General features: G+C 43.0%; 1 long non-coding RNA gene across 1 annotated transcript; it reads left to right on the top strand.

The window, feature by feature from the left end:
- Positions 1–2402: 2402 nt before the first annotated feature.
- On the top strand, positions 2403–6788 carry LOC116530267. Its single transcript, XR_004259911.1, has 2 exons — positions 2403–2430; positions 6724–6788. It is a non-coding gene; the product is annotated as an uncharacterized LOC116530267 (long non-coding RNA).
- Positions 6789–8142: the final 1354 nt, after the last annotated feature.

Genomic DNA, 8142 nt, shown 5'->3' with positions numbered 1-8142 from the left:
TGTAGTGGATTGCCAGATGAATAGAAATTTAAGATGTAAGCTGAGCCCCTATAATCCCAGAACTTTGGGAGGCCAAGGTGGGCAGATCACCTGAGGTCAGCAGTTTGGGACTAGCCTGGCCAACATGTTAAAACTCTGTCTCTACTAAAAATACAAAAATTAGCCGGGTGTGATGGTGCATGCCTGTAGTCCCAGCTACTCAGGAGGCTGAGGCAGGAGAAATTGCTTGAACCTGGAAAGCAGTGGTTACAGTGAACTGAGATTGTGCCACTGCACTCCTGCCTGGGCAACAGAGCAAGACTCCATCTCCAAAAAAAAAAAAAAAAAAAAAAGAAAAGAAATTTAAGATGTGGAGACAGCCTAAGCAGACATCTCCATGCCTCCAGAAATGCTGGCGGGGAGAACATACAGTGCGAAGGTAGATCTGCCGGGCACCGGGGCGCTCTGCTGTGAATGGCTGGTGGGAAATCTGCCCTTCACATACCAAGAGCTCCAGATGCACCCTCAAGGGAGATGTGTGACTTCCACACCAGTGCCTTCTAGGGCCAGGACTTCATCTCCAAGCTGCTCAGATAGCAGCCCTCTCAGTGGCAGCCCTTGTTCACTTTAATCACCTGTACCCTTTAGCTGTCGTCCGCCTATCCCATCCCCTATCCTCCACCCCATTAGCCTAGTCCTAAGGAACTACTGAACTCTTTTCTGTCTCTATAGCTTTCCCTAATCTTGGTATTTTATATAAATGACATCATATAATATGTAGTCTTTGGAGGCTGGCTTCTTTCTTAACATAATGTTTTCAAAATATATCTATGTTGTAGCATGTATCATACATACTACTTTCCCTTTGATGACTAAATAATATTGCATTGTGTAGATATACCACCTTTGTATCCATTCATCAGTTTATGGGCACTTGGGTTGTTTCCATCTTTTGGCTATTATGAATAATACGTTATAAGCATCGTGTACAAGTTTTGTTGTGAACATACATTTCCACTTCTTTTGGGCATACCTGGAAGTGAAATTGCTGAGTCATGTGGTAACTCAAAGTTTCACATTTGGAAGGACTTCTGGATTGTCCTCCAAAGTGGCTGAACCATTTCACATTCCCAGCACCAGTGTATGAGGGGTCTGATTTCTCCACATCCTTGACGACCATGGTATCATCTGAATTTTTGAGTCCAGCCACCCTAGTAGATGTAAAGTAGCATATCCTGTTGCGATTTTGATTTGCAGTTCCACGATGGCTAATTATGTTGAGGATTTTTTAATGTGTTTCTTGGCCATTCATATATCTTTGTTGGGAAAATGCCTGTCCAGATCCTTTGTCTATTTTTAATGGAGTTAGTTATCATTTTATTATTGAATGTATGGGTTATTTGTATGTTCTAGATAGAAGTCCCTTATCAGATATTTGATTTGGAATAATTTTCTCTCATCCTGGGAGTTGTCCTTTTACATCTTTAAAGTGGTCCTTTACCTGGGCACAGTAGCTCATGCCTGTAATCACAGCACTTTGGGAGGCTGAGGCAGGCAGATCACTTGAGGCCATGAGTTTGAGATCAGCCTGGCCAACATGGTCTCTACTAAAAATACAAAAATTAGCAGGATGTGATGGTGCATGCCTGTAATCCCAGCTACTTGGGAGGCTGAGGCAGGAGAATTGCTTGAACCTGAAAATGAGCCAAGATCATACCACTGCACTCCAGCCTGGGTGACAGAGTGAGACTCTGTCTCAAAAAAATAAAAAAAAAAAAAAAAAAAGTAAATAAATAAATAAAGTGATCTTTTAAAAATTCAACCAAAGAGGGGATGCTTTGAGATTCTGGATCTTTCTCCACCCTAGAGATGCCCATCTTAGAAGCCAGTTGAGCTGTGGAACTAATGTGGAGGCTGCTTGCTATGCTGGCCTTTGGGACAAGACAGACTGTCCTCAAGAGTTCCTGCTGCTGGGAGCTGGGCTTCCCTAGACTTATCAGGACAGCCACCCCTCCATCCTACTCAGGCCTCTGGAGCCCCACTCTTCATCCCTGGGAAAGCAAGTGATCCGTTAACAAAGGACTACCCTCCTCCAGAACTTTGGACCTTCTCTGTCATGATAGGACGTCCACACCTCCAAAGATCCCAGATGTGTAGACCCCCCACTCCCACCTCCAATACTGTACCCTTCTGCCCTGCCCATCCTGCCCTGCTTACACTCATGTTTTTACCAAATAAAGCATGTTTTGTTGGTGAAAAAAAAAAAAATGAAAGTTTTAAATTTTGATTAAGTCTAATTTATTTTTTTCTTATGTTTGAGCTTTTGGTGTCATATCGTTGCCAACTCTGAGGTTGAAAAGATTTAGATCTATGATTTATTTTTAAATTTTTTTAGTTTCAGCTCTTACATTTAGGTCTCTGGTTCATTTTTAATTGATTTCTTTAAATTGTGTGAGGTGACAGTTGAATGTCATCCTTTGCAGGTGGCTATCTTGTTGTCCCAGCATCATTTGTTAAAAGGCTATTCTTTCCCCATTGAATGGTTTTGATACCCTTGTCAAAAGTCCCTTGACCACAGACATATGGGTTTATTTCTAGACTCTCCAATCTGTTCCATTGGTCTACATGTCCATCTATCTTAGTCCATTCAGATGGCTATAACAAAATGCATGAGACAGGGTAATTAATAAAGAGCAGAAATGTATTTCTCCACAGTTCTAGAGACTGGGAGGTACAAGATCAAGGTGCCAGCAGAGTTGGTGTCTGCCGAGGGCTGCTCTCTGCCTCCAAGGGGGTACCTTCCTGCTGTGTCCTCACATGGTAGAAGAGCCGAAGTGCAAAAAAAAAAAAGACCTAGCCTAGTTCCCCGTGGCCCTTTTTTAAAGCACTAATCCCATCCATGAGGGCAGAACCCTCACGCCCAAATCACCCCCTAAACGCCTCACCTCTTTTTTTTTTTTTTTTTTTTTGGGATGGAGTTTTGCTCTTGTTACCCAGGCTGGAGTGCAATGGCACGATCTCGGCTCACCGCAACCTCCGCCTCCTGGGTTCAGGCAATTCTCCTGCCTCAGCCTCCTGAGTAGCTGGGATTACAGGCACGCGCCACCATGCCCAGCTAATTTTTTGTATTTTTAGTAGAGACGGGGTTTCACCGTGTTGACCAGGATGGTCTCGATCTCTCGACCTTGTGATCCACCCGCCTCGGCCTCCCAAAGTGCTGGGATTACAGGCTTGAGCCACCGCGCCCGGTCAACGCCTCACCTCTTAAGTGATGCACTGGTGAATAAGTTCCAATATGAATTCTGGAGGGAACATAAACATTCAAACCATCGTGCTATTTATGGCGTTACCACAGTGTCTTTTTACCACTGCTTTGTAGTAATTTTGAAATCAGGAAATGTGAATCCTGTGATACAACTTGCCAAACAGGCTGAGGTTTCAGGTAATGTCAAAGAGCAAATGAAGCTAGAAGGTCACAGCTTTTCCTCAGGATTCTAAAATAAAACTTAGGTAAAAAGGCTATTGTGGCACTTTGGGAGGCCAAAGCAGGCAGATCACTTAAGGTCAGGAGTTTGAGACCAGCCTGGCCAACATGGTGAAACCCTGTCTCTACTAAAAATACAAAAGTTAGGCTAGGCATGGTGGCTAATGCCTGTAATCCCAGCGCTTTAGGAGGTCAAGGTGGGCAGATCACGAGGTTAGGAGTTCGAGACCAGCCTTGAGACCAGCCAACATAGTGAAGCCCTATCTCCACTAAAAATACAAAAATTAGCTGGGTGTGGTGGTACACACCTGTAATCTCAGCTACTCAGGAGGCTGACGCAGGAGAATCACTTGAACCTGGGAGGCAGAGGTTGCAGTGAGCTGAGATCACACCACTGCACTCCAGCCAGGGTGGCCAAATAAGACTCCATCTAAAAAGAAAAAAAAAGCATACAAAAATTAGCTGAGCATGGTGGTGTATGCCTGTAATCCCAGCTACTTGGGAGACGGAGGCAGGAGAATCGTTTGAACCCAGGAGGTGAAGGTTGCAGTCAGCCAAGATCGCACCACTGCACTCCAGTCTGGGCAATAGAGCAAGACTCCATCTCAGAAAAAAAAAAAAAGCTATTGTGACATAGAAAACATTACATATATCTCATAACATGTCCTGCGAGAAGCGTTAGTTATTTCCTGGTTAGCACAGGATTCCACAGCCTGGGAATAAGAAGTTGATTCCCTAACAGGAAAGCATCAATCTTCTTTTCTTAGAAAAATAGACAGACCTGACTTTAAACCTTACTCATCCTAAGGTTTTCCAACCTGCTTGATCTTATACAAATTACCTGCTCAAAGTCTTGGTTTCCTCATCTGCTAATAAGGAATGATCATGCCTACTACATAGAGTGGTTATGAGGATTAAATGAAGATATATGCCTATAAAATACTTAGCACAAATGCTCATTTCTTTACTGTTCCCAGGACCTTCCTTCTGGTGATGGAATAATATTTGTCAAGGAGTTTCAGAATAAAAAACAAAAACAAAGCCAAAGATAAAAAGCTTGTAGATGAGAAACTAGACATGCCTTTGGTGTGGAAACTCTGTTCTGGATATCCTTAGACTGTGATTTAAGGAGACTCATAATGGAGATTTTAGATTTAATGCATATCAGAATTTGTATGAAAGTTGAAATAGCCCAAGGAGAGGATCTAGAAAGAAAAGAAAGAAGGACTGAGAAGGAATTGGGGGCAACACCCATATTTAAGGAGCAGCAGGGGAAAGGGGAAGGTGAGACTCTTGAAGGTGTAGTTCTTGCAGTATACGTGTGTGTGTGTGTGTGTGTGTGTGTTCGTGCATGTGCGCATGCTATTAAAATAATCTCGGCTGAGTACAATGGCTCACACCTACAATCCCAGCACTTTGGGAGGCCGAGGCGGGCGGATCACGAGGCCAGGAGTTTGAGACCAGCCTGATCAACATGGTGAAACCCTGTCTCTACTAAAAATACAAAAAGTAGCCGGACATGGTGGCGCATACCTGTAATCTCAGCTACTCAGGAGGCTGAAGCAGGAGGATTGCTTGAACCGGGGAGGCAAAGGTTGCAATGAGCCAAGATCACATGCCACTGCACTCCAGCCTGGGTGACAGAGTGACACTCTGCCTCAAAAAAAAAAAAAAAAAAACCAAACCAAAACAAAACAACACTTCAAGTTTATTAGTTCAGCCTCTTCCGCTTAAAGATAAAGAGTTTTCCCTCACCAGCCCCATTTTGTCATACTGATGTCCTAGGGCATGGTTACAGAGGATGCTCATACAGGGTAATGAATGAGGACCCCAACAGTCTTGTGGTGAGGCAAGTGTCAGTTTAATGCAAATGCAGGAAGGAGCAAGGCCCTCTCCATATCTCTGTGAGAAGAGACTGGGGTAGACCCTGGGGTGCTGGGAATAGGCAGGCTGTCATTCAGGTGACGGCCTGTCTAACAGAGAATGAGGAGTCAGCTCCAAAACCTCTCCTGGGGGCAGAAATCTCCTAGCTCTGGGCCCTCTCTGTCATGGACAACTTCAGGGATTAGCTTTTTAGGTTTTTAAAGGCCCCTCTGGAAATCCTGCACATTGCTACCTTTCTCCCCAGTTTTTTCCCCCACATAGTCTTTAGGCCTCCTCATACACACACCTGCTTCCCAATCAAATCAAATCAAAACCTGTTTTCTTCTTCTTTCCCCTTGGTTTGATGGTCAGTCATACCTAGGACCCAAGCAATGTGCAACTGAAAACGGGTGCCTCTTTTGAAGATATTCCAACCCATCCAGAAATTGCCTTTCATCTTTCTATTCAGTAAGTAAAAGAAAAAAATAAGTTTCTATATCAAGAAAAACTAAAGATTCATATCTTACTCCATATATATATTATCTGTATATAAATTTTTTTTTATATACAGAGTCTTGCAGTCACCCAGGCTGGAGTGTAGTGGCGCCATCTCAGCTCACTGCATCTCCATTCATATTTTAAACATTGTTGAGATTAAATATTACATATAGTTTTGTATTCTGCTTTATTTAATATTATAGTTTAAGAACATTTTCATATTATCAAAAGACTCCCTAAACACCATGTTTAATAGATACATAATTGATTATTTCATATTATAATATTTTTCACAATTCCTATCTCTAATATAATGGTCTTTAATACATATAAGACTGACAAAATAGGCTGAGCACAGTGGCTCACGCCTGTAGTCCCAGTACTTTGGGAGACCAAAGCAGGCAGATAGCTTGAGCCCAGGAGTTCGAGACCAGCCTGGGCAACATGGCAAAACCCCATCTCTACAAAAAATACAAAATTAGCCAGGTATCTTGGAATGTGCCTGTAGTCTCGGCTATCCAGGAGGCTGAGTTAGGAGTATCACCTAAGCCTGGGAAGATCAAGGCTGCAGAGAGCCAAGATCACACCACCACACTCCAGCCTGAGTGACAGAGCAAAACCCTGTCTCGGAAAAAAAAAAAAAAAAAAAAAAAAAAAAAAAAGAGAGAGAGAGAGAGAGACTTACAAAACAGAAAAGATGAATTCTAGATATTTGTTGAAAATCACAATCTCAGTCTCATTTCTCACAGCGTCTATCAAAGGCTATCAGTCCACTCACTCTCAGATACTGACCAGTAGGGACCTAGGTGCCTAAGCCATATCCTGGTTGCTTGTTACCATGTTTTGATGTTGGGACATAAGCCCTAAGAGAAAAGCTGGAAGACTCAACCTGGTGGAAGTGATTGTATTAGTCTGTGCTCACACTGCTAATAAAGACATACCTGAGACTGGGTAATTTATAAAGGAAAGGGATTTAATTGACTCACAGTTCAGCATGGCTATGGAGGCCTCAGGAAACTTACAATACACGTCTTTCTTCACATGGCAGCAGCAAGGAGAAATGCAGGGCCAAAGGGGGAAAGCCCACAGTAAAACCCATCAGATCTCTTGATACCTCACTATCAGAACAGCATGGAGCTAACCACCCCCACGATTCAATTACCTCCCACTGAGTCCTTCCCACGACATGTGGGGATTATGGAAACTACAATTCAATATGAGATTTGGATGTGGACACAGCCAAACCATATTAGTGGTCATCTTGTCTATACAAGGATGTTGTTGAGGCCGTTATCCATTAGCTCACACAGTGTCTTTTTTTACAAGAACATTTGTGTTCTGCAGAATAAATCTATGTCTGGTCTTACTACCAAGAATAGTTGGCTTCTTCTGAGTAATTGGCCTGCTTTTATCTCATGGATCCTGTAAATTGTATAACTGATCAGATTTCATTTTATCCACAAGCTGCTAGAAAGCTCTAGCCAAATTTGTGGTCCTCTTAGCAAGTGCATAGGTCAAATGATATATATTTTTGGCCTCATTCCTGGCTCTGTTTTATGTCTGTCTTTGCCATTGTTTTTCTCTCTCCTACAAAACACTTGAGATTGTCTTGCATTTTATACAGCTCCACCTGCTGCCTTAAGTCTTTTCTGAAACTAGACAGTTGAGCATACTGGTTCAGAGCCTAGCATTAGATGCACTGTCCCTCAGTTATTTCTGTACCTCAGTTTCCTCCTCCATAAAAAGGGAATACAGTATTTGTTTCATAGAATTCTGATGAGGATTAAATGACAAAATACATGTAAAGACCTCAGATGTGTGGCTAGCTTGTGGCTAAACACTTAAAAGAAATTTTAGCCAGGCGCAGTGGCTCAAGCCTGTAATCCCAGCACTTTGGGAGGCCGAGGCGGGTGGATCACGAGGTCAAGAGATCGAGACCATCCTGGTCAACATGGTGAAACCCCGTCTCTACTAAAAATACAAAAAATTAGCTGGGCATGGTGGTGCATGCCTGTAATCCCAGCTACTCAGGAGGCTGAGGCAGGAGAATTGCCTGAACCCAGGAGGCGGAGGTTGCGGTGAGCCGAGATCGCGCCATTGCACTCCAGCCTGGGTAACATGAGTGAAACTCTGTCTAAAAAAAAAAAAAAAAAGAAATTTTAAAATAATTAAAAAGAGGCCAGGTACGGTGGCTTACACCTGTAATCCCAGCAATTTGGGAGGCTGAGGCGGGAGGATCACTTGAGATCAGGAGTTCAAGACCAGCCTGTCCAACATGGCAAAATCCAGTCTCTACTAAAAATATAAATAATTAGCCC

Source organism: Sapajus apella, unplaced genomic scaffold (genome assembly GCF_009761245.1).
Source record: "Sapajus apella isolate SASKATOON/1434 unplaced genomic scaffold, GSC_monkey_1.0 scaffold66, whole genome shotgun sequence".
In the NCBI taxonomy this organism is placed as follows: domain Eukaryota; kingdom Metazoa; phylum Chordata; class Mammalia; order Primates; family Cebidae; genus Sapajus; species Sapajus apella.
The sequence above is the reverse complement of the archived record's forward strand: the minus strand, read 5'-3'. Positions and strand labels throughout refer to the sequence as shown.